The 26,925-nt window shown below is 36.7% G+C and overlaps 1 long non-coding RNA gene across 2 annotated transcripts in view; it reads right to left on the minus strand.

Annotated features, from left to right (window-relative positions):
• Positions 1 to 204: 204 nt before the first annotated feature.
• Positions 205 to 26,925, minus strand: part of LOC136792357 (uncharacterized) — a 52,375-nt gene continuing 25,654 nt past the window's right edge. For both annotated transcript variants that reach the window (XR_010836021.1, XR_010836020.1), the window contains exon 4: positions 205 to 509. This is a non-coding gene — a long non-coding RNA (uncharacterized lncRNA). The remainder of the gene's footprint in view (positions 510 to 26,925) is intronic.

The following is a 26,925-nucleotide window of genomic DNA, read 5'->3' on the forward strand; positions in this document are numbered from 1 at the left end:
TCTTTCTCCTATGCAGCAATCCTTTCAATATTTAAAGACAATTGTTATAATATCCTTTTCCAGGAAAAATTGCTCCAGTTTTTTCTCTTTTCAACTTATATCATGTTTATTGCATATAACATTTTTAAATTGTAGTTGATTTACAATGTTGTGTTAGATTCAGGTATACAGCAAAGTGATTTATGTGTATATATATATATATATATATATATATATATAAACTTTTTTTTTCTGCTGCGTTGGGTCTTCATTGCTGCACACGGGCTTTCTCTAGTTGCCACGAGCCAGGGCTATTCTTCATCATGGTGCGCGGGCTTCTCATTGCGGTGGCTTTTCCTGTTGCAGAGCACAGGCTCTAGGTGCGTGGGTTTCAATAGTTGCAGCACGTGGGCTCAGTTGTTGTGGCCCGCAGGCTCTAGGGTGCACAGGCCTCAGTAGTTGTGGTGCACAGGCTTAGTTGATCCACGGCATGTGGGATCTTCCCGGACCAGGGATGGAACCCGTGTCCCCTGCATTGGCAGGCAGATTCTTAACCACTGTGACACCAGGGAAGTACATATATATATATATATATCTTTTTAATATTCTTTTCCATTATGGTTTATTACAGGATTTTGAATATAGTTTTTTGTGCTGTATAGTAGGACCTTTGTTCTTTATCTCTTTTATATATAGTAGTGTATATCTGTTAATCCCAATCTCCTAATTTATCTTTCCCTGCACTTAACCTTTGGTAACTGTAAGTTTGTTTTCTATGTCTGTCAGTCTATTTCTGTTTTGTAAATAAGTTCATTTGTATCACTGTTTTAGATTCCACTTATAAGTGATATAATTTATCTTTCTCTGTCTGAGTTACTTCATTTAATATGATAATCTCTAGGTCCATCCACGTTGCTACAAATGGCATTCATTCTTTTTTATGACCTGAGTAATATTCTATTGTGTATACATACCACATCTTCTTTATCCATTCATCTGTCAATGGACACTTAGGTTGCCTCCATGTCTTGGCTATTGTAAATAGTGCTGCTATGAAGGTTGCGGTGCATGTATCTTTTCAAATTAGAGTTTTTGTCTTTTCCAGCTATATGCCCAGGAGTGGCATTGTTGGATAATATGGTAGCTCTATTTTTAGTTTTTAAAGGAACCTCCATACTGTTCTCCATAGTGGCTGCACCAATTTACATCTCACCAAAAATGTAGGAGGGTTCCCTTTATCTTTCCATCTGTTTGCATCATCCTTAATTTCTTTCGTCAGCATCTTAGAGTTTTCGGAGTACAGGCCTTTTACCTCCTTAGGTAGGTTTATTCCTAGGTATTTTATTCTTTTTGATGTGATGTTAAATGTGATTGTTTTCTTAATTTCTCTTTCTGATATTTCATTGTTAGTGTATAGAAATGCAACAAATTTCTATATATTAATTTTGTATCCTGCAACTTTACTGAATTCATTGATGAGCTCTAGTAGTTTTCTGGTGTGCATATAACATTTTAAAATGTATGATTATTTACACACTTCTTTCATCCCTCAGGAAAAAATATATATCTCTGAAATGTTGTTTAACTCCTTTTTGTATGATTACCAGAATTTCTTTGCACATATTGATCATAAGCTTATTACGGTATGTCATGGGTAGGCCTGTACTGAAACCTTGAGTTGCAGGCTCAGTGGTGCAGCACTGAGTGTGAACAACAAAATAGTATAGGTTGTAAACCTGTACTGCAGCAAGAAAGATAACCCAGATGCAAACATTAGGATAAAATAACTTGAAGTGAACTGAAAGAGTACCCTCTCAGATAAAATAATGATAAAGAAGAATAAAAGAAAGGAATCACCCATGGTTATGGATCCTCTATCCACACTGACTGCTAGGACCACTGAACTGACAGCATGCTCTCTGAGGTATAAGTGAGTTTGTGAGAGGTATACTTTCTCATGCTGTCTTGTTCTTGATATCTGGTTTATATTTCATATAGTTTATTTCTTGATTCTATAGAAAAATAAGGCAAAAGCAACCTCGACTGAAACTGACCTCTTTGGATCAGACTCTGTCTGGCCTTACTCTCTGGCCCATTAATACTGGGGGGCAAGCTCTAGTTCCATTTGAAAATTAATTAATGTAATTCACCATACCCACAGATTACTGCAAGATTGTAGGATACAAGATCTACATACAAAAATCAATTGCATTTCTATATACTAGCAATGAAAAATTAGAAATTAAACATTTAAAAAACTGGTGTCATTTATAATAGTACCACACACATGAATAATTGGGTATAAATATAATAAAATATATGAAATATTCATATGCTGAAAACTGCAGAACACTGATTAAAGAAAGCAAAGAAGACTTAAATAAATGGAGAGATATCATTTTCTTTCTACCTGAAGAACTTTTTAAAATATGTTTTTACTGTGGTTCTTCTGGTGTTGTATTCTTCCAGCTCTTATATGTATAAAAAATATTTTACCTTCTTTTTTGAAAGATATTTTTATTTGGTATAGTATTCTAGTTTTAGAGTATTTTCCTAGTACTTTAAAGATGTTCTACTGTCTTCTTACCTACTTTTTGAAGAAAAATTTGCTATCACTCTTGACTTTGCTCTAAGACATTTGTACATAATATGTCTTTTTTCACTGGATCCTTTAAAGATTTTTCTAGCAGATTATTATTATTTTAATTGTTGTATGACTTGTTATATTTTTTTTCATGTTTATGTGCTTGAGATTTGTTGAGCTTCTTGTATCTGTGGGTTTATAGTTTTTCTTAAAATTTGGAAAATTTTCAGCCATTATTTCCTCAATTTTTTCTTCCTGTCTCCTACTCTCTCTCTCTTCTCCTTTGGGGACTCCAATTACACATATAGTTGTTCTCTTGAAATTGTTTCATAAATCACTGATGTTCTGTGCATTTTTTTGCTTTTTATCTCCAGAAAGTTCATATTGCTGTATATTCAAATTCAATATTTTCTTGATCTTTTTCTTCTTCAAAATCCAATCAACTATTAATCCCACCCAGTGTATTTTTCATCTCAGACATTGTAGTTTTTGTTTGGAGGAGTTTGCTTGTATTTTTTAAAGCTTTTATGTCTCTGCAAAACATTTTGAACATATAAAATATATACAGTCATAACTTTTGATGTCCTTGTCTGCTAATTCTAGCATCTGTTTAAATTCTAGGTATTATTTTAATTGATTGCTTTTCTACTTACTATGGGTCATATTGTCCATTTTTTATGAAAGTCAAATAATTTTTATTAGATGCCAGACACTATGAATTTTACCTTATTGGGCACTAGATATTTTTGTATTACTATAAATATTCTTCAATTTTGTTCTGGAATGCAGCTAAGTTTTTTAGAAACAGATCCTATTATGTCTTGTTTTTAAGCTTTGTTAGGCAGAACCAGCAACTTTTAGGCTAATTATTTCCCACTAATGAACCATGACTCTCTTGGGTGCTCTACCTAAAGCCACATGTATCATAAGCTTTTCCAGTCTGACTGGTAGGAACAGGCACTATTCCAGTTCTTGTATGAATCTTAGACATTGTTCTGTCTAATCCTTTTGGATTGTCCTAGATAATTTCCTTACATGAATGAGCTGATAAGTAATCAGCTGAATACTAGAGGGTGACTCTGCCTATCTTAGAAGTTCTCTTTTCATGTAGCTCTCTCCTCTCCAACACTTTGTCCTGTGAACTCTAACTCCCTTCATCTCCCCAGATGGTCAGCTCTGTCTCATCTACTTAAGGAGTCTGCTGGGCTCTGCCTGGATTCTTCCTCCCTAAAGGAGGGCTTGGACTCACTGTCAAGAAATTCACCTGTAGAACTGTAGGCCTCACCTCATTTGTTTCCAGTGTCTCAAGAATCACTGTCCTAGACAGCCAACAAACACATGAAAAGATGCTCAACATCACTAATCATTAGAGAAAGGCAAATCAAAACCACAATGAGATATCACCTCACACCAGTCAGAATGGCCATCATCGAAAAATCTACAAACAATAAATGCTGGAGAGGGTGTGGAGAAAAGGGAACCGTCTTGCACTGTTAGTGAGAATGTAAATTGATACAGCCACTATGGAGAACAGTATGGAGGTTCCTTAAAAAACTAAAAATAGAACTACCACACACCCAGCAAACCCACTACTGGACATACACCCTGAGAAAACCGTAATTCAAAAAGAGTCATGTACCACAACACTCATTGCAGCACTACTTACAATAGCCAGGACATGGAAGCGATCTAAGTGCCCACTGACAGTTGAATAGATAAAGAAGATGTAAAATGACTCTACTACCCAAAGCAATCTACAGATTCAATGCAATCCCTATCAAACTACCACTGGCATTTTTTACAGAACTAGAACAAAAAATTTCACAATTTGTATGGCAACACAAAAGATCCCGAATAGTCAAAGCAATCTTGAAAACGAAAAATGGAGCTGGAGGAACCATACTCCCTGACTTCAGACTATACTACAAAGCTACAGTAATCAAGACACTAAGGTACTGGCACAAAAACAGAAATATAGATCAACGGAACAGGATAGAAAGCCCAGAGGTAAACCCACACACATATGGTCACCTTATCTTTGATAAAGGAGGTAAGAATATACAGTGGAGAAAAGACAGCCTCTTCAATAAGTGGTGCTGGGAAAACTGGACAGGTACATGTAAAAGTATGAAATTGGAACACTCCCTAACATCATACACAAATATAAACTCAAAATGGGTTAAAGACCTAAATGTAAGGCCAGCCACTATCAAACTCTTAGAGGAAAACATAAGCAGAACACTCTATGACATAAATCACAGCAAGATCCGTTTTGACCCACCTCCTAGAGAAATGGAAATTAAAAAAAAACAAATGGGACCTAAGGAAACTTAAAAGTTTTTGCACAGTAAAGGATACCATAAACAAGACCAAAAGACAACCCTCAGAATGGGAGAAAATAGTTGCAAATGAAGCAACTGACAAAGAATTAATCTCCAAAATTTATAAGCAACTCAGGCAGCTCAATAACAAAAAAACAAACAACCCAATCCAAACATGGGCAGAAGACCTAAATAGACATTTCTCCAAAGAAGATATACAAATTGCCAACAAACACATGAAAGAATGCTCAACAGCATTAATCATTAGAGAAATGCAAATCAAAACTACAATGAGATATCATCTCACACCAGTCAGAATGGCCATCATCAAAAAATCTACAAACAATAAATGCTGGAGAGGGTGTGGAGAAAAGGGAACACCCTTGCACTGCTGGTGGGAATGTAAATTGATACAGCCACTATGGAGAACAGTATGGAGGTTCCTTTAAAAACTAAAAATAGGGGCTTCCCTGGTGGCGCGGTGGTTGAGAATCCGCCTGCCGATGCGGGAGACACGGGTTCGTGCCCCGGTCCGGGAAGATCCCACGTGCCGCGGAGCGACTGAGCCCGTGAGCCATGGCCGCTGCGCCTGCGCGTCCGGAGCCTGTGCTCCGCAACGGGAGAGGCCACAACAGTGAGAGGCCCGCATACCACAAAAAAAAAAAAAAAAAAAAAAAAAAAAAAAAAAAAAAAAAAAACTAAAAATAGAACTACCATATGACCCAGCAATCCCACTACTGGGCATATACCCTGAGAAAACCATAATTCAAAAAGAGTCATGTACCACAATGTTCATTGCAGCTCTATTTACAATAGCCAGGACATGGAAGCAACCTAAGGGTCCATCAACAGATGAATGGATAAAGAAGATGTGGCACATATATACAATGGAATATTACTCAGCCATAAAATGAAACAAAAGTGAGTTATTTGTAGTGAGGTGGATGGACCTACAGTCTGTCATACAGAGTGAAGTAAGTCAGGAGAAAAACAAATACCATATGCTAACACATATATATGGAATCTAAGACAAAAAAAAATGTCATGAAGAGACTAGGGGTAGGACGGGAATAAAACACAGACCTACTAGAGCATGGACTTGAGGATATGGGGAGGGGGAAGGGTAAGCTGTGACAAAGTGAGAGAGTGGCATGGACATATATACACTACCAAACGTAGGGTGGGTGGCTAGTGGGAAGCAGCCGCATGGCACAGGGAGATCAGCTAGGTGGTTTGTGATCACCTAGAGGGGTGGGATAGGGAGGGTGGGAGGGAGGGAGATACAAGAGGGAAGAGACATGGGAACATATGTGTATGTATAACTGATTCACTTTGTTGTAAAGCAGAAACTAACACACCATTCATTGTAAAGCAGAAACTAACACACCATTGTAAAGCAATTATACACCAATAAAGATGTTAAAAAAAATGTGACACATATATACAATGGAATATTATGCAGCCATAAAAAGAAATGAAATTGAGTTATTTGTAGTGAGGTGGATGGACCTAGAGACTGTCATACAGAGTGAAGTAAGTCAGAAAGAGAAAAGTAAATACCGTATGCTAACACATATATATATGGAATCTAAAAAAAAAAGGTTCTGACAGACCTAGGGGCAAGACGTAGACTTAGAGAATGGACTTGAGGACACAAGGATTGGGAAGGGTAAGCTCGGATGAAGTGAGAGAGTGACATGGACTAATATACACTACCAAATGTAAAATAGCTAGCTAGTGGGAAGCAGCTGCATAGCACAGGGAGATCAGCTCGGTGCTTTGTGACCACTTTAGAGGGGTGGGATAGGGAGGGTGGGAGGGAGGCACAAGAGGGAAGGGGTATGGGGATATATGTATATGTGTAGCTGATTCACTTTGTTATAAAGCAGAAACTAACACACCATTGTAAAGCAATTATACTCCAATAAAGATGTAAAAAAAAAAAAAAGAATCACTGTCCTTTATTGCCTGATATACAATGCCTTTAAAACTATTACCTCATGCATTTTGTTCATGATCTGGTTGAGTCAGTTGTGTAGGTAAATCTAGTTACTGTAACTCCATCTTTTCCAGGAGCAAAGTCTCAAAGGAACTATTGAAATGGCTTCATAACTGGTTTCCCTACCTCTAGGTTTGTTCTTCTAATTTTATGGAGAGTTCCCTACTTTAAATCTTTTGCTAACTCCAAATTGTCACATCAACAGTGCCCAAATTCTGTCTTTAGACAATGGTCTACTCTGTGGTGAAGTTCTCACCAGAAAAAAAAGTGAAAAATAGGAATAGTGTATCAAGTTTTAAAAACTATTTATTGTGAAATGTAACATCAGAAATCTTCAGGATGTATAAAAACAATTATACAGTTCAGTAAATTATCAACAAGTAACAATCCATTTAACATCACCAAATTAAGAAATAGAAAATTTCCAGCTCTCTAGAAACCCTACACAGGTCCCTTCCAAGCCATGTATATATACTGTGCTTTATCTTGCTTATTTTTTTCAGTAACTGCTTATAGTTAGCCAAAGTTAACTATACATTGAGATATTGTGGACTGCAGGTGGAACCTCACTGAAATGAGGCAATCAGTGTCACTTTCCTAAGGAAGTTCTGTTTAAATTGAGTCATAAAAGAATAAGTAGGAGGTATCCATTCAAGGAGGAAAGGAAGAGAGGTAACTTGAGAAAAAGTGTGTTTTTTCCAGGGAGAAGTTACTTTTGGCTAATCTAAACTACCAAACACACACACACACACACACACACACACACACACACACACACACACACACACACACCTGTGAATGAGAAGGCAATAAGACTACCAAAGATAGGTATTAAAATCATCATAAAATTGTATAAAATGTCATTGGTATTAAACTTGAAAATTTCAATAAGATTAATATTTCTCTAGGAACAAATGAATTATTATTGAAAAAGAAGAAATCAAATACCTAGTTATACTGTTAATCATTAAAGGATTTTTAAAGTAATAAAAGAATCATTTAACTATCCTGGTTTTAGCAATTTCATGGGTGCTTTCTTTCATATTAACAAGGAACAGATAATATTTCTTCTATAGAATATGTTGAGGCACAGAACAAGGTAGAAGACTGCAGTTCACTTTATGAAGCTTTTAAAGATAACCCCAAAATCTACTGATTAGTCTCATCTATAAATGTCAATAAAAATACTAGGAAAAAATTATCTAACATCAAACTAAAGGGAGCATGATCAAGAAGAGTTTAGTCTAGAAATAAAAGTATAGTAGCAAATATATTAATAAAGTATATCAACAGATAAAATATAAAATTGATCATTTTATGTAATACTAAATATTGCTTTATTAAACAAATATTTTTTGAGTACCCATTCTGTTCCAGGCACTGTTTAAGTTCTGGAAATATAGGATAAGCAATACAACATCCATACCATCATGGAATTTATATTATAGTGACAGAAAAATATATTAAATATTTTTTTAAAAAGAATAAATAATATAATTTCAGGTAATACTAAGGTGTTAGATCACCTTATGAAGGAAGGAAATGTGTCATTTAGAAAGAAACAGCTGTTTTAGAAGGCAAGTGGGGAAAAAACTGCTCAGATAAGTTTGGATGATGCAGAGAAGAGTTTGCTAAGACAATGTTTGAAAGAAGAACTTTGAAGGCAGAGAAATAACAAATATAAAGTTCCCAAGGTGAGAATAAGGATGGTATGTCTTGGGAGCAGTAAGAAAGCCAGTGTTGGTAGATAAGAGTTGAGTAGGAAGAAAATGGTAAGAGACATAGCCAGAGAAGAAGACAGAGGCCAGATCTCAAAGAAACTTTCTTGCTAGAATTTTATTTTAAGTGTTAACAGATGCCAATTGGAGAGTTTTAAGCAGAAGTGATGTGACCTGATTTCCATTTTTAAAAAGACACTCTGCTATGTGGGGAACATATTATAAGCCACAAGAATAGAAGAACAGTTAGGAGAATATTATCAGACTAGTCTAGCCCAGAGAGAAAAATGTTAAGGAGTGGTTCGGTTGGAGATATATATGGGGACATATTTGCTGAATGGAGTAGGTGTGATAAATCATAACAATGGGGCATTTCAGGGAAGAGAAGATGTGAAGAAAGGGGCAGGAGAGATTAAGATTTGAACTATGCTGCTTTGGACACATAGGCTAGATACTCGTAATAGGATTAGTTATTGCTACATCCTCAGAAGTGGCAACATAGATCTGAGACAGCAGACACTGTTGTTGCCTAATTCCAGCCAGCGGAAAGGGAAGGAATGGAATGCAAACCACTTCCTTATAATAACATGATCCAGAAGTTGAAGACATCACTTCTGCTCCCATCACACTAGACAAAGCTTACTTACACCTCACATGGCCTCTAGGAGGACAGCTATATGCTCAGCTGCACCGTAGGGGAGTCTATTATTAAAAGGAAGAAGAGGAGATGGCATAACAGTGAAAAATGAACTGTCTCGAACAGGCTGGCATGACACTCAAACAGGATGCCAAATAGGCATTTGAGACATAAGTCTAAAAAGGGGGTTTCTGTAACTTAATAAATAATATTTATGTAAAAATCAGAGCTAGCATACCTATAATAACATAGTAGAGAATTTCTTTTAAAATCACAACTAACACATGGTTATTGACTATTATTTAACATGTTTCTGGGCTGCTAAACAGTAAGTCAACTGATAGCACTAACAAGAATTAATAAGAGCCCTGTAATGTGACCAATTTCAGAAATATGCAAAATAGATAAATTTCATATATATATATGTGTGAGTAATTACATTTATAATAGCAATAAAATATGTGAGTCATTGTACAAACTTTAGAAAATACAGTAAATTAAGAAATAGAAACTAAAGATAACCTAACAGCACTCTGCAGAGGTGTCCACTATTAACATCTTGCTGTGTTTCCATGTAAATATCTACAGATTGGTTTTTTTCTTATAAATCATGCTTATATTGCATATTTTTTTAATCATGTTTACTCTACCTAACTTGAGATTACCATTTTCCTATGCTTTTACACTGTTGGGTTTTTTAAACATAATTTTTATTATGGCATAGTAGTTTACATATGGTAAAGAATTCAATGAAATTTGGGAGTTTCACCACTAAAAGTGCCAACATTTCTTTGTTTAAAAGGAAGAAATGATTCTCCAAGCAGCAAGGATATTTCCCACATTCCAAAAGCTATTGAATATATGACATTAATAGAAATTCTAATTCCTATCTCTTTAAAATCTCTGGTGTTAATAAAAGACAACTGACAATATAATGCCAGTAATATTAAGAAGTATCTGGTTTCTTTATTTTTCTGAGTTACCTACAAATCCCAAGCTGCCCTGATACATTGCCTTGAGACATCACCATTACTAGAAAGAGTCCTCCACATGTTTATGAGCCTTAATTTGCAGATTTTTTTTTACCTGTAGTCACAAGAAATTGCTTCCCTAAAGTACTTGTCAGGGATAGACTGAAGGATAAATACCTTTTAAAAGTGATGAGAGATGCTTCTAGCAGTACTTTCCAAATCACCACCTAAGGATTCCATATGATTCCAATAAGGCTTCGAGGGCTCTTGTGATGTCAGTATTGTCTCTGTGCAGTCTCCTCCCCCCCAACCACAGCAGCGTTCATAGATATTGAAGAATAAAGAAAAGGAACTAAAGGAAGTGACAATCTGGAAGGATAAATGAAATTTAAATCAGTTTTGAATGTACAAACCTGTTAGGCCAAAACCTGGAAAAGAGTAGAAACTCATCTGGTGTTAACTCTGAGCTTCTATAGTCTCATCTGCAAAAGAATGAACCAGTAATAATTGAGCTCTAACTCTATGTCAAGCCCTTTAAATGCATGGTTTAATTTAAACCTCACAATTGTCTATGGTAGAGATTGTCATCCTAATTCTGTAAAGGAGGGGTCTGAAATTCAAAGCAGTTAGAAATCAGGTCTCAGGTTATGCAACTAGTAAATGCCCCAGGCAGGATTCCCCACCCACCTCTCTATGACACCCAAACACAAGCTCCTCTCATTTGTTACAATAAATTTACTTTCCCCACTGATTGTTGTGAATACAAAAAGTTTAGGATGAAAGAAGATTATAGTCATCTGTTAAAGGAAAATACATATTGAGTTAAATTTGGCAAAGACCTAGAAACAGGTATTATTTAAATGTGTACTATAAATGGCACAGTTAAAGAGTATAGTGAGAAAGGGGGAAAGCTGATGATATAACTGAAAAATTTTTCACTCCATTATATATAGGAAATCTATATATTTTTATATTTTTAAAATTTGTCACATTAATAAATTCTTTTATTAGTTTTAATAATTAGAAGCCAGTTCATAAAGGACCTTGGGTACCACGGTTAGGAATTTTGTTTTTATTTATCTATCTTGGAGTCCCACAAAAGAATTTTGAGCACAGTGGTAACAGCACAAGATTTGCATATTGAAAAGACTACTCTTCAAAGATTTATTTTGTGAGTAGAATGGTCTACCAGTAAAGAAAGTCTATGTTAAGTTGCAGTCAAAAATCTAAAATTCTCAGTGGCTTAAAACAACTAAAATTTCTTGGTTTGTCTCAGGTTTAGGGTGGAGACAAGGGTGCTATTCCATTTCATCCTCATTCAAGGACGCTAGCTGGCAGAGCCTTCACATGTGAGCATCACCGGCAATAATAGCAAAAGAGGGTAGGGGACATGTGACTTGAGCCCTTGTCCTGATAGGTTCCCAACAAGAAGTGACACATGTCACATCTCACATTTCACACAGGGACAACAAAAAAAAAAAGTGCAACTTTACCTTGTGCTGGAAGGAAGAGAATTGAAAATACTGCTGAAGAGCATGAATATTTATCACTAATAAGTTTTTTAAAAAATGAGACTAGACATAAGAAGATCAGTCTACCAACTGATGAAATCCAACATGAAAGAGACAAAGAGGACCTGAGTCAGGAAAGCGGCTGAGGGCAGAGAAAGAATAATGCGGGTCAAAGCAGTAACTACACGACATGGACATATCTTGGATACAGATGGGGAAAAACAAAACACAAAATGCAAAGATCACCTATGCACCTAAAGTCTTGATAAAGTTTTGAGTTGTTTTCCAAAGTAGAAAGTGCTTTTAACTAACTTTTCAATGGGTTTAACCTGTTTTTTAAGTTACTCAGGAGGAACTTCAAGATGGCGGAAGAGTAAGACGTGGAGATCACCTTCCAACCCACAAATACATCAGAAATACATCTACACGTGGAACAACTCCTACAGAACACCTACTGAACGCTGGCAGAAGAACTCAGACCTCCCAAAAGGCAAGAAACTCCCCATGTACCTGAGTAGGGCAAAAGAAAAAACAGAGACAAAAGAATAGGGACGGGACCTGCACCAGTGGGAGGGAGCCGTGAAGGAGGGAAGGTTTCCACACACTAGGAAGGCCCTTTGCAGACGGAGACTGCGGGTGGCGGAGGGGGGAAACTTCGGAGCCATGGAGGAGAGCGCAGCAACAGTGGTGCAGAGGGCAAAGAGGAGAGATTCCCGCACAGAGGATCGGTGCCAGCCAGCTCTCACCAGCCCGAGAGGCTTGTCTGCTCACCCACCGGGGTGGGCGGGGAATGGGAGCTGAGGCTCGGGCTTCGGTTGGAAGCCAGGAGAGGAGTGGGGTTGGCGGCGCGAACATAGCCTGAAGGGGTTAGTGCACCACGGCTAGCCGGGAGGGAGTCCAGGAAAAAGTCTGGAGCTGCCGAAGAGGCAAGAGACTTTTTCTTGCCTCTTTGTTTCGCGGTGTGCGAGGAAAAGGGATTAATAGCGCTGCTTAAAAGAGCTCCAGAGACGGGCGTGAGCCGCGGCTAACAGCACAGACCCCAGAGACGGGCATGAGATGCTAAGGCCGCTTCTGCCACCAAGAAGCCTGTGTGCGAGCACAGGTCACTATCCACACCTCCCTTCCCGGGAGCCTGTGCAGCCCACCACTGCCAGGGTCCCATGATCCAGGGACAACTTACCTGGGAGAACGCACAGCGCACCACAGGCTGGTGCAACGTAACGTTGGCCTCTGCCGCCGCAGGCTCGCCCCGCATACGTAGCCCTCCCTCCCTCCGGCCTAAGTGAGCCAGAGCCCCCGAGTCAGCTGCTCCTTTAACCCCGTCCTGTCTGGGTGGGAACAGACGCCCTCAAGGGACCTACACGCAGAGGCGGGGCCAAATCCAAAGCTGAACCCCGGGAGCTGTGTGAACAAAGAAGAGAAAGGGAAATCTCTCCCAGCAGCCTCAGGAGCAGTGGATTAAATCTCTACAATCAACTTGATGTACCCTGCAACTGTGGAATACCTGAATACACAAAAATCATCCCAAACTGTGGCAGTGGACTTTGGGAGAAACAATATATATATTTTTTCCCTTTTTCACTTTTTGTGAGTGTGTATGTGTATGATTCTGTGTGTGATTTTGTCTCTGTACCTTTGCTTTTACCATTTGTACTAGGGTTCTGTCTGTCCATTTTTCTTTTGTTTTTGAGTATAGTTTTTAGTGCTTGTTATCATTGGTGGATTTGTTTTTTGGTTTGGTTGCTCTTCTTTCTTTTTTATTACTTTTTAAATTTCTTTATTTTTAATAATCATTTTTTATTTTAATAACTTTATTTTAATTTTTCTTTCTTTCTTTTTCTCTCCCTTTTGTTCTGAGCCATGTGGATGACAGGGTCTTGGTGCTCTGGTCAGGTGTCAGACCTGTGCCTCTGAGGTGGAAGAGCCGAGATCAGGACACTGGTCCACCAGATACCTCCCAGCTACACGTAATATCAAATGGCGAAAATCTCCCAGAGATCTCTATCTCAACACCAAGACCCAGCTCCACTCAACAACCAGCAAGCTACACTGCTGGACACCCTATGCCGAACAACTAGCAAGACAAGAACACAACCACACCCATTAACAGAGAGACTGCCTAAAATCATAAAAAAGTCACAGACACCCCAAAGCACACCACGAGACGTGTATCTGCCCACCAGAAACACAAGATCCAGCCTCATCCACCAGAACACAGGCACTAGTCCCCTCAACCAGGAAGCCTACACAACCCACTGAATCAACGTTAGCTACTGGGGACAGACAACAAAAACAATGGGAAATACGAACCTGCAGCCTGTGAAAAGGAGACCCCCCAAACACAGTAAGTTAAGCAAAATGAGAAGACAGAGAAACACAGAGCAGATGAAGGAGCAAGATAAAAACCCACCAGACCAAACAAAGGAAGAGGAAATAGGCGGTCTACCTGAAAAAGAATTCAGAATAATAACAGTAAAGATGATCCAAAATCTTGGAAGTACAATGGAGAAAGTACAAGAAACGTTTAACGTTTAACAAGAACCTAGAAGAACTAAAGAACAAACAAACAATGATGAATGACGCAATATATGAAATTAAAAATTCTCTAGAAGGAATCAATAACAGAATAACAGGCAGAAGGATGGATAAGTGACCTGGAAGATAAAATAGTGGAAATAACTACTGCAGAAAGGATAAAGAAAAAGAATGAAAAGAATTGAGGACAGTCTCAGGGACCTCTGGGACAACATTAAATGCTCCAACATTTGAATTATAGGGGTCCCAGAAGAAGAAAAGAAAAAGAAAGGGACTGAGAAAATATTTGAAGAAATTATAGTTGAAAACGTCCCTAATTAGGGAAAGGAAATAGTTAATCAAATCCAGAAAGTGCAGAGTCCCTTAAAGGATAAATCCAAGGAGAAACACACCAAGACAAATATTAATCAAACTATCGAAAATTAAATACAAAGAAAAAATATTAAAAGCAGCAAGGGAAAAACAACAAATAACATACAAGGGTATCCCCATAAGGTTAACAGCTAATCTTTCAGCAGAAACTCTGCAAGCCAGAAGGGAGTGGCAGGACATATTTAAAGTGATGAAAGGGAAAAACCTACAACCAAGATTGCTCTACAAGCAAGGACTTCATTAAGGTTTGACGGAGAAATTAAAACCTTTACAGACAAACAAAAGCTAAGAGAATTCAGTACCACCAAACCAGCTTTAAAACAAATGCTAAAGGAACTTCTCTAGGCAGGAAACACAAGAGAAGGAAAAGACCTACAATAAAAAACCCAAAACAATTAAGAAAATGGGAATGGGAACATACATATCAATAATTACCTTAAATGTAAATGTATTAAATGCTCCAACCAAAAGACAAAGACTGGCTGAATGGATACAAAAACAAGACCCATATATATGCTGTCTACAAGAGACCCACTTCAGAGCTAGGGACACATACAGACTAAAAGTGAGGGGATGGAAAAAGATATTCCATGCAAATGGAAATCAAAAGAAAGCTGGAGTAGCAATTCTCATATGAGACAAAAGAGACTTTAAAATAAAGACTATTACAAGAGACAAAGAAGGACACTACATAATGATCAAGGGATGAATCCAAGAAGAAGATTCAACAATTGTAAATATTTATGCACCCAACATAGGAGTACCTCAATATATAAGGCAGATGCTAACAGCCATAAAAGGAGAAATCATCAGTAACACAATCATAGTAGGGGACTTTAACACTCCGCTTTCATCAATGGACAGATCATCCAAAATAAAAATAAATAAGGAAACACAAGCTTTAGATGATACATTACACAAGATGGACTTAATTGACATTTATAGGACATTCCATCCAAAAACAACAGAATACACATTTTTCTCAAGTATTCATGGAATATTCTCCAGGATAGATCATATCTTGGGTCACAAATCTAGCCTTGGTAAATTTAAGACAATTGAAATCATATAAAGAATCTTTTCTGACCACAAAGCTATGAGACTAGATATCAATTACAAGAAAGGGTCTGTAGAAAATACAAACACATGGAGGCTAAACAATACACTACTTAATAAATGAGCTCACTGAAGAAATCAAAGAGGAAATCAAAAACTAGCTAGGAACAAATGACAATGAAAACACGAAGATCCCAAACCTATGGGATGCAACAAAAGCAATTCTAAGAGGGAAGATTTTAGCAATCAAATCCTACCTCAAGAAACAAAAAAGAAGTCAAATAAACAATCTAACCTTACACCTAAAGCAGTTAGAGAAAAAAGAACAAAGAAACCCCAAAGTTAGCAGAAGGAAAGAAATCATAAAGATCAGATCAGAAATAAATGAAAAAAAAATGAAGGAAATGATAGCAAAGATCAATAAAACTAAAAGTTAGTTCTTTGAGAAGATAAACAAAATAGATAAACCATTAGCCAGACTCATCAAGAAAATAAGGGAAAAGACTCAAATCAATAGAATTAGAAATGAAAAAGGAGAAGTAACAACTGACACCACAGAAATATAAAGCATCATGAGAGATTACTACAAGCAACTCTATGTCAATAAAATGGACAATCTGGAAGAAACAGACAAATTCTTAGAAAAGCACAACCTTCTGAGACAGAACCAGGAAGAAGTAGAAAATATAAACAGACCAATCACAAGCACTGAAATTGAGACTGTGATTAAAAATCTTCCACAAACAAAAGCCCAGCACCAGATGGCTTCACAGGCGAATTCTAGCAAACATTTAGAGAAGAGCTAACATCTATTCTTCTCAAACTCTTTCCAAAATATAGCAGAGGGAGGAACACTCCCAAACTCATTCTATAAGGCCACCATCACCCTGATACCAAAATCAGACAGAGAGGTCACAAAGAAAGAAAACTACAGGCCAATATCACTGATGAACATAGATGCAAAAATCCTCAACAAAATTCTAGCAAACAGAATCCAACAGCACATTAAAAGGATCATACACCATGATCAAGTGGGGTTTATCCCAGGAATGCAAGGATTCTTCAATATATGCAAATCCATCACTGTGATAAACCATATTAACAAATTGAAGGAGAAAAACCATATGATCATCTCAATAGATTCAGAAAAAGCTTCTGACAAAATTCAACACCTATATATGATAAAAACGCTCCAGAAAGTAGGCATAGAGGGAATTTACCTCAAAATAATAAAGGCCAGATATGACAAACCCACATCCTACATCATCCTCAATGGTGAAAAACTGAAACCATTTCCACTAAGATCAGGAACAAGACAAGGTTGCCCACTCTCACCACTCTTATTCAACATTGTTTTGGAAGTTTTAGCCACAGCAATCAGAGAAGAAAAAGAAATAAAAGGAATACAAATTGGAAAAGAAGTAAAGCTGTCACTGTTTGCAGATGACATGATACTATACATTGAGAATCCTAAAGATGCTACCAGAAAACTACTAGAGCTAACCAATGACTTTGGTAAAGTAGCAGGAAACAAAATTAATGCATAGAAATCTCTTGATTTCCTATACACTAATGATGAAAAATATGAAAGAGAAAGTAAGGAAACAATCCCATTTACCATTGCAAGAAAAAGAATAAAATACTTAGAAATAAACCCAGCTAAGGAGACAAAAGCCTGCAGGCAGAAAAGAATAAGACACTGATGAAAGAAATTAAAGATGATGATACAAACAGATGGAGAGATATACCATGTTCTTGGATTGGAAGAAGCAACATTCTGAAAATGATTATACTACCAAAAGCAATCTACAGATTCAGTGAAATCCCTATCAAACTACCACTGTCATTTTTCCAGAACTAGAACAAAGAATTTCACAATTTGTATGGAAACACAAAAGACCCCAAACAGCCAAAACAATCTTGAGAAAGAAAAACTGAGCTGGAGAAATCAGGCTTCCTGACTTCAGACTATACTACAAAGCTACAGTAATCAAGACACTATGGTACTGGCACAAAAACAGAAATATAGATCAATGGAGCAGGATAGAAAGCCCAGAGGTAAACCCACACACATATGGTTACCTTATTTTTGATAAAGGAGGCAAGAATATACAATGGAGAAAAGACATCCTCTTCAATAAGTGGTGCTGGGAAAACTGGACAGCTACATGTAAAAGAATAAAATTAGAACACTCTCTAACACCATACACAAAAATAAACTCAAAATGGAGTAAAGACCTAAATGTAAGGCCAGAAACTACAAAACTCTTAGAGGAAAACTTAGGCAGAACACTCTATGACATAAATCACAGTAAGATCCTTTCTGACTCACCTCCTAGAAAAATGGAAATAAAAACAAAAATAAACAAATGAGACCTAATGAAACTTAAAAGCTTTCACACAGCAAAGGAAACCATAAACGAGACAAAAAGACCACCCTCAGAATGGGAGAAAATATTTGCAAACAAAGCAACTGACAAAGGATTAATCTCCAAAATTTACAGGCAGCTCATGCAGCTCAACATCAAAAAAACAAACAACCCAATCGAAAAATGGGCAGAAGACCTAAATAGACAAATTTTCAAAGAAGGTATACAGATTGCCAACAAACACATGAAAGAATGCTCAACAGCATTAATCATTAGAGAAATGCAAATCAAAACTACAATGAGATATCATCTCACACCAGTCAGAATGGCCATCATCAAAAAATCTACAAACAATAAATGCTGGAGAGGGTGTGGAGAAAAGGGAACCCTCTTGCACTGTTGGTGGGAATGTAAATTGATACAACCACTATGGAGAACATTTTGGAGTTTCTTTAAAAAAGTAAAAATAGAACTACCATATGACCCAGCAATCCCACTACTGGGCATATACCCTGAGAAAACCATAATTCAAAAAGAGTCATGTACCACAATGTTCATTGCAGCTCTATTTACAGTATCCAGGACATGGAAGCAACCTAAGTGTCCATCGACAGATGCATGGATAAAGAAGATGTGGCACATATGTACAATGGAATATTACTCAGCCATAAAAAGAAACAAAATTGAGGTATTTGTAGTGAGGTGGATGGACCTACAGTCTGTCATACAGAGTGAAGTAAGTCAGAAAGAGGAAAAATACATATATATGGAATCTTAAAAAAAAATAGTCTTGAAGAACCTAGGGGCAGGACTGGAATAAAGACACAGACCTACTAGAGAATGGACTTGAGAACATGGGGAGAGGGAAGGGTAAGCTGGGACCAATTGAGAGAGTGGCATGGACATATATACACTACCAAAGGTAAAACAGATAGCTAGTGGAAAGCAGCTGCATAGCACAGGTAGATCAGCTCGGTGCTTTGTGACCACCTAGAGGGGTGGAATATGGAGGGTGGAAGGGAGGGAAACACAAGAGGGAAATGATATGGGGATATATGTATATGTATAGCTGATTCACTTTGTTATAAAGCAGAAACTAACACACGATTGTAAAGCAATTATAGTCCAATAAAGATGTTAAAAAAAATTAAATTAAATTAATAAATAAAAGGTACTCAGATTAGAGCAAGGGAAATAAATAATTTACATAGAAAGTTGTCACCAGTTTTTATTCCTCAGTATAAAAAAAAAACCTGTCAGTTACTGTAAAAGAAGACTGTTTAAAAAGGTGTTAAGAAAAATGTATTCAGGAAACTAATGAAAAAATTATGTTAACAATCTAAACTCGAAATCCCATTTCAAACATAAAAACAATAATCACATCCAGTACCCTTTCAACAAATCTTCATTATCAACCTGATCTGAGAGCAGCACTAGAATTTGGAAAAAAAAAAAAATGATGGAACTAGAATAAATTTACAGCATAGAACTGACTTACTTCTGGGACTATATTTCCTAAGTAAAAGCCACAGAATTAGTCCCTAGAGTACTATATTATTTAAGCTGGAAGGAACAAAGTGTTTGTGGTAAACATGTTCAGGAATTTAGAAGTGAATACTAATTTAGCAATAAGATATACTTCAATTATTTATGCCAAATAAAGGCAGTTTTCCCTGGCAAGGGTGTAGGAAGGTCTGTGGTATTGCTGTTAAAATTTTAGGATGGGAAACACTGAGTCAGCATTTCCTTACCCTGGTCACAGTGTTACTTTACCACGATGGAGAGGTTGTGAAACAAAGCACATTCTTTCTCATTCTGATATGATATGGTATGGATATCCTGGCATTTGTTTGTTTCTCTGCTGAGAATTGTATCACAAGCCTCAGTAGAACAAGGCAGAATGTTAAGAAAATAAATATTCAACCTGATCTAAATTTATGTAGTTACAGTTCTGGGTGTGCACTGCTCTCCACATTTTAAGTTGAATTATTAGTCACAGGAGAAGAAAGTATACCTAATTCCCTTCAAATGTTTCAGTCAATTTTCATAAGTTATAAACCTGGAAGTCCCATTAGAAGTTGACCTCCCTAAATGTAACTCTGGAACATCCTTAAATAATGCCAGACAAATGAGAAGTCATAAGGAAATATTAGGGCAGAATATTGTACAATTTTTAAATTATCATCAACTCCCTCTTTGTCTTCAAATCATGGTAAACAAAACTATAGAGGACATTATTTTTAAATTCAGAAAAATTACAGATTTTAGATTTAATGAAGTATAAAACTCCACATTTCAAAACTAATTTTTTTCAAACTTTTAGTTGCTTTCTTCATTTTACAACAATATAAAAAACTTAAGTAGATGATCAGATCCCCAAGAGTTACAAGGTTTGTGTATTTCTAGTTCTAACATTAGTCTTATATAAGACACAAAATTTTTCTGTGTGCTTCAACACCCTTGTCTACTAAACAGATAAAATAAATTTACTTCTCCAAACAAATCTGAAAAGTTTTCCATTGGAAAGATATAATCAACTTGTCCTTCTGAGTGTGCAAAACCCAAAATCCCCAATTCCATCCAACTACTGTAGTTTTCTTTATATTGAACTTAAGGTAAGATTAGACAGACTTTTCCAAATGCATCTAAAATAATAGGCAAAACATTGTTTTCAGATTTAAAAGCTCTTCACATCCTATTTGCAACTTCTAATAATCTTTCAAAGTAGACAGAAAGGACATTACTTTCCTACTTTACAGACCAGAGAACTGAGGTTTAAGAGGTAAAGCAGTATTTCCCAAGGCTACATTGCTATTCTGAGGGCTGGCCAAGAGCTCTTTCTGCTGCACTATATTGTATATTTACCAAAGAAATCTAAGGTATGATCACCAACCTTAGTAAGTATTAATGTATTAGTAAGTGAAAACACTCAAATCCAAGGAGGAACAAACATAGCAGGAAATGTATTGAATGAAAAGTCAAGCAAAATGAAGTCTACCTACTATATGTAGAAATTGAGAAAGGATCTCAATGAGCTAGAGACTTCCAGAAATATCTCAGGACAAAGCATAATATTTAAAGCTCATTATTTGGGCAGGTGAGTGAAGTTAGGAGGCTTTCTGATTAGGAGAGGAAGTATTTGCTAAAACACAGAGACAGGAACAGGTGTGTGTACCTGAGACACTGAAGACAAGAGGATACACGTATGGCTGAAGCAAAGCCTGAGAGGCAAAGAGGGCTGGAAAAAAATTGGAAAGATAGAAAATGACAGCTCTGTTGAAGTCTTGAAAGTGTTGTTGCAGAGTTTGTCTTTAAGGTAAACGTTGAAAAAGGACAGTGTTCTAAAGTTGGTGAAAGCTCTGTGAAAGTTCCTTTTAAATTAGATTAGCCAGATTAGTCTGGCTAATACACATGTGTGTTTGAATCAAACTGGAGTCAGTGTTACAGCACCTTAAGTTAAAAGAGATCAGTCCAGAATGGTAAGCCATGACAGCGAGGAAGAAGGCATATCCATTTTTTTGTTAAAGAGTGGGTACAGGTGAACAACTGAAAGAATATTTGAAAGGTATTACATCTGGGTGCTCAGAACAATGAACAGGAGGAGTTTCATTGAGAATGTGGTTAACAGCCATTAGTGTCAGATGTGGAGGAGACTGTGGACTGATGGAGAAAAAAATCAGAGCTGCTAAAAAAGAAAATCACATCCCTGGATAAGCTTTAAAAGTTTACAGTCATTTTTCATTAACAATATGAGATTGCAAGTGAACATAAGCACAACCAATCACAGGTATACTTATAATGCCTTATGTATATAGAGCTATACTACAAAATTGTTTTGCTACGTTATAAGTGTAGCAACATGATGAATAGGATGTTTTTGTTGCCCTGGAATTAGTGACTAAGATTCAGGTCTGAGCTACAAAGAGCTATCCTGTACTAATCAACCTAAAGAGAACTGCATACAGTGGAATCCTTCCTCCAGTAGTTACTAAGTGGTGGCTGAACCCACTGTTCTTTGTAATCTCCACAAGCGCCTCCCTCTAGTTGCATAAGCAGGGCTGGGAAAAGTAGGGGGAATTGGAATAAAATTGCTGGAATTGTATGGAATGGTTGTTGTTTTCTTCCTCCCTTTCCCATTGCCAATTTTGGGGAGAGGGTATTCAAGACAATTATTCATAAGAGGTGCCTGAAAAAAAGGAGAAAAAAGGAAACTGGTATTTTATTCCTAGCTGGACATTAGCTTATGAAGTGGACTTGTTGATCTTTATCATTATTGTATTGAACAAAGGAAAAGGAGAATGGGGCGCGGGGGAAGAGGGTAGAACAGAAGAGGCAGCTGTGGAAAGTCTGAACTACCACCATGAGGAACAGAAAGGAGGCAGGTCAAGTGGATCTCATGGAAGATAGTTAGTTTTGAGCCCTGTTGAACATTCCAAGCCCAAGGTGGCAAAATAGGTCTATTGCACTGAACATTCAGGAACAGACTCTGAGAAGTAATTAGGAAAAAATCAAATGGGATTTGGTCCCTCACATCAGGGAACCTGGAAATGGGCAGACTCCATTCCCAAACACAAGGCACCCCAAGAAATTCAGGCATGGACCCTAAAGGAGAATTGGCATCAAACTCTCTTATCCAGAAGAGCATCAAAAGGCAAAAGGACAAACAATCAGAGTTCCTTTATAGACATTCAGCCCTCTCCATCTTCTTCCTCCTTTTTTTTTTTTAACAAAGGAAAGGAAACACACACACACATACACACAGAAAAGAAAGAGGAGAGAGTGAAAAGACAAACATTTCTTCTCCAATTTAAGTCTCTTGGGACAAATCTGCAAGAGATGAGTAAACAAAAGAAAAAGATGAGAATTAAGAAGGTGACAGATTTTCATGCTGGAAAGTAATGATAAAGATGGGGTAGTCAACAGCACATGGTTGCAGGCAGTGATTGAGAAACAAATGAAAGCCTCGTGGTAATTTCCCACAGTTCAGACTGCTCAATAAAGCAATACATAATGATTTAAGTAGAGTATTTTATAAAATATCTGATACTCAGGAAAGATGTTTTGATTCTTTATACATAAATAGAAAACATATCTGAAGTTTTGGAGGCTTTCTTTTTTAAAAATTTCCATCAGACACAAGCTATGGAATGAACAAAATTCAACCTATACATTAAAATGCAAGTAAACTGTAAACTATTCAACAGAATTTGAGTCTAGATTTTACTTTTGGAAAGCATCCTTTGTTCTCAAATGTTTTGGAATAAAAACGAGTCAAAAGTCCAATTTAGATAAAAATGTCAGCTTTAGAGAAAGTGGTAAATTAACTTTAATAGAGTTTATAAGTATACGGCAGATACATATCATTCTTAAGTTATACCAGAAAACAAAATAGAAGACAACAAAAACAAAAATAGGCTTATTCTAGATTCAGTGAAATACCCTTCTTTGCTTAATGGGAATAACAGAATAATGGCTCTTTACCGAGTAATATTTAATAATTTATAGAAAAGTATATAAAAACTTCATTCTTGAGAGTTTAGGTGTTCCTGGAGTGTCTGTAGGGTTCTCATAGCACACGTGGCTGCAGAAGATCACTTGACCAAAGCTGTCTGCTCCAACAGAAAGCCCGCCCCAATACTAAAGCATTAAGAAACCTTGGGAAATATCTATAGGCTAAAACAGTTGTGATTCAGACATCAGGCAACATATTAAATGCTCTACGTCTCTATTTAAATAAGCAGTGATTCCGATTTTGAATCTGCATGAGTCACATGTTTTCTGAGTATAACTTGGAAATTAAATTCTAACGTCACAGATGGATTTAAAGTCTGACTGCCTTCAGCACACAAAGCAGTAAGAGGATTGAACATAAAGTTCACAAGCCAGGTCAGAATACGTCCTACTTCCTAGTCATAGCTGCTGTTTGTTATGTCTGTAATGTATATTTTACTCTAAGCATTCACTCAACCCAACATCATTCTCCCTATAGACGGGGGAATGTTTGGCATTTAATTGCTGTAAGATGAGAACTCTATGTACCAGTTTCTCACAGCAGCAGTCCAGGCCTCCTCCTCCTTTTCCTAATGTGCCCTGAAATTGTTCCAGTTGATTGTAAACACTTGCCAGCAAGTTCTGAAGTGCGTCCAGTTGTTTTTTCAGCTTGCTGTTAAAAGTATTCACACTACGGCCCCAAGCTTTAATTTCTTCCATTTGAGAAGACATGGTCATCCAGTCATCTTTCAGCTCACAAGACCTGAAGAAATTATCTTTCATTGCAGATAACCCCAGGTTCTGGCATGTTCTTCATTAATAAAATCAATCCCTGGGAATATAAAACTGAGATAGTTCAATGTGATCTGACAGATAGCGTCCAGAAACATAAACCAATTGACATCTGAAGAGACTTGAGGGATTAAAACACATTCCATACATCTGTTCAGCTTCCCAGTGCAGGTTTCCCCCAATACTTCCCAAGATCCATTCTACCTTTCAGTCTGACAGCCTCATCTACAACAGCTATGTGTTCAAAGAAAACAGAGCTGTATAGAATACAAAGACATAAAACATAATGCACTTAAAATCACAATCCAACGACAGAAAGGTCTTGAAATAAGGATCCAGTGAGTAAGATTTCCTATATATTTTCCCTAAGCAATAGACCTTTTTTGAGTGATGAATAACTTACTGATTTAAAATTCTATTACTGTGGCACTTAGATTAAAGTCACAGTCTGATTAAACGAAAACATGTTTCAGAATGATAAAATTTCATGCCTATCAAGTTTCTGCATTACAGCTTGAAAAATGACATTTTACCTCTCCACTCTAATACCACGCTGATATTATAACAAAGTTCTACGAACTCCATTGGCAAAGACCTAACTCTTCTGATTAAGTACAGCTTTAAGACCCCAAAGTGACACTGGAAAATATTTTCATAAGCCAGAAACTCAGGTGCAATTAAAAACTATATTATTGAGCACTATTAATGCAGAAAGCTCTCCCTTCATATTTATTATAACATTTAATGATTTATTTTAAATTGCTAAAAATCTACAAAAAGACAAACTGATGATTATGCCCATTATGACTGAAATAAATTATAGAAGAGCATGAAGACTCCTGAAAGATAGAACAATTCCAAATAGATAAAGTATGGTTAGCATGCACCTTCATACCAATTCTCCAATTCTAGGAAACATAAAAGTTCCTCTAAATTTATTTCAGAGGCAAGATTAGAGTCTGAGTGATGTCAAAAGACTCCCCAGCAGTCTTTGTGTACCTTCAATATGTCAAAGCAGATAAGTTGCTCTTGGTGGGTCACTGACAATTATACAGGAAACAATAACTATGCCCTCTTTGGTATTTCAAACAGCTCCCCCTCCTTGTCTGTGTCTACAGGCTTAGCTCCAAGGAGACAGGATTTTCCTTCTGACAAAAGAGCCTCTCCCACATCAGGAGTTCAAATCTCTCCCTACAATGAGTTTTCTCAAGTCACAGAGTTTCTTTAATACCATGTTATGGATCTTACCTACAGTACTGGTATTTGAAAGTAAGTTCCATATGACATTAAGTTGTAATCAACTCCTCCATCAGCCTCGCCAAAATTCCATTAAGTAATGTTTCCAAAAATTCCAGTCAGTCCATGACATTATTAGGTTTTGAAATTGTACCACCCATCTTTTTCATAATGATATTGAATTTAATCAGCTCTTTTCTATGCACTGTACTTTGTGATGTTTGTTTTAATCTCCCGAGGAGTTTCTTCCAAATTTTCAATGTGTTTGTGATTTAGAAGTCCAACTTTGCTATTTTAGGCAAGAGTACTTCAAGTTTTCCCTCCAGGGAAGTCATGGAGTTACGTAGTTTGATTCTGAAAATAATTTCCTGAAACAACCCTTTCATGTGGAATCCAGAGTTCTTGACAGAGTCATTTTCCCTCTAACTTGCCTTGTTTAGATGGTGTAGAAAATTAAAGCACCTGATGTCAAATGTTAAATGTGTGGCTCATATGAGCCATATACTTTAACTGGGCTTCCATGACAAAATGCTCATTGGAAAGTGGAAGATCTTCTCAACCATTCAGATGAGTATATATTTTAGAACCAAAGTTCTAAATGTGACTTTAGAAAAAATGGCCTTTGATTTCTCTAACATAATCAAAGGATGGGTTAGAAAATTAGTCTCCCACATGATAGCAGTCCATCTGCTGAGTTTGTAAGAACAGAACATAATAGTAAATGATAATAAATTTGGAGATATTTTCATGTTTGAGAAATCAATTAATGTCCCTTTAACATATATATATATTAAGAATATATGTGTATAACTATTTGATTTCATTTGTTTTGGTCAGCATTATTGAGTTATAATTTATGCAAAATAAAATTCACCAATTTAAAATGTGCTATTAGATAAATTTTGAGAAATATATGCAGTTATACAACCAGCACCACAATTATGATAAAGAATACTTTCATTATCCTAAAAAATTTTCCTTGTACCCCTTTGCAGTTACTCCTCTCCCTCTACACCCTGGCCCCTTGAAACTACTGATTTGCTTTCCATCACTATTGTTTTGCCTTTTCTAGAATTTTATATAAATGGAATCACTCAGTATACATATTCTTTATGTCTAGCATCTTTCACTTAGCATAACGCATTTGAAATTCATTCCCTATTGATTAGTATTCCATTAGTTTTCTTTTTCAATTCCTCACCTTCCTAAATAAGAATTAACTTAATTCCAGAAGAGCTGATAGTGGCAATAGTAGCACATCTATCGGACACCCCACACCCACTCCTACCCACAAGGATGCAGCCTTATGTCATGACCTCCTAAAGATGAAAACACTGTTGGCTTCAGATATTTCC

The sequence above is a fragment of the Kogia breviceps genome, chromosome 13, assembly GCF_026419965.1.
Source record: "Kogia breviceps isolate mKogBre1 chromosome 13, mKogBre1 haplotype 1, whole genome shotgun sequence".
Lineage (NCBI taxonomy): Eukaryota > Metazoa > Chordata > Mammalia > Artiodactyla > Physeteridae > Kogia > Kogia breviceps.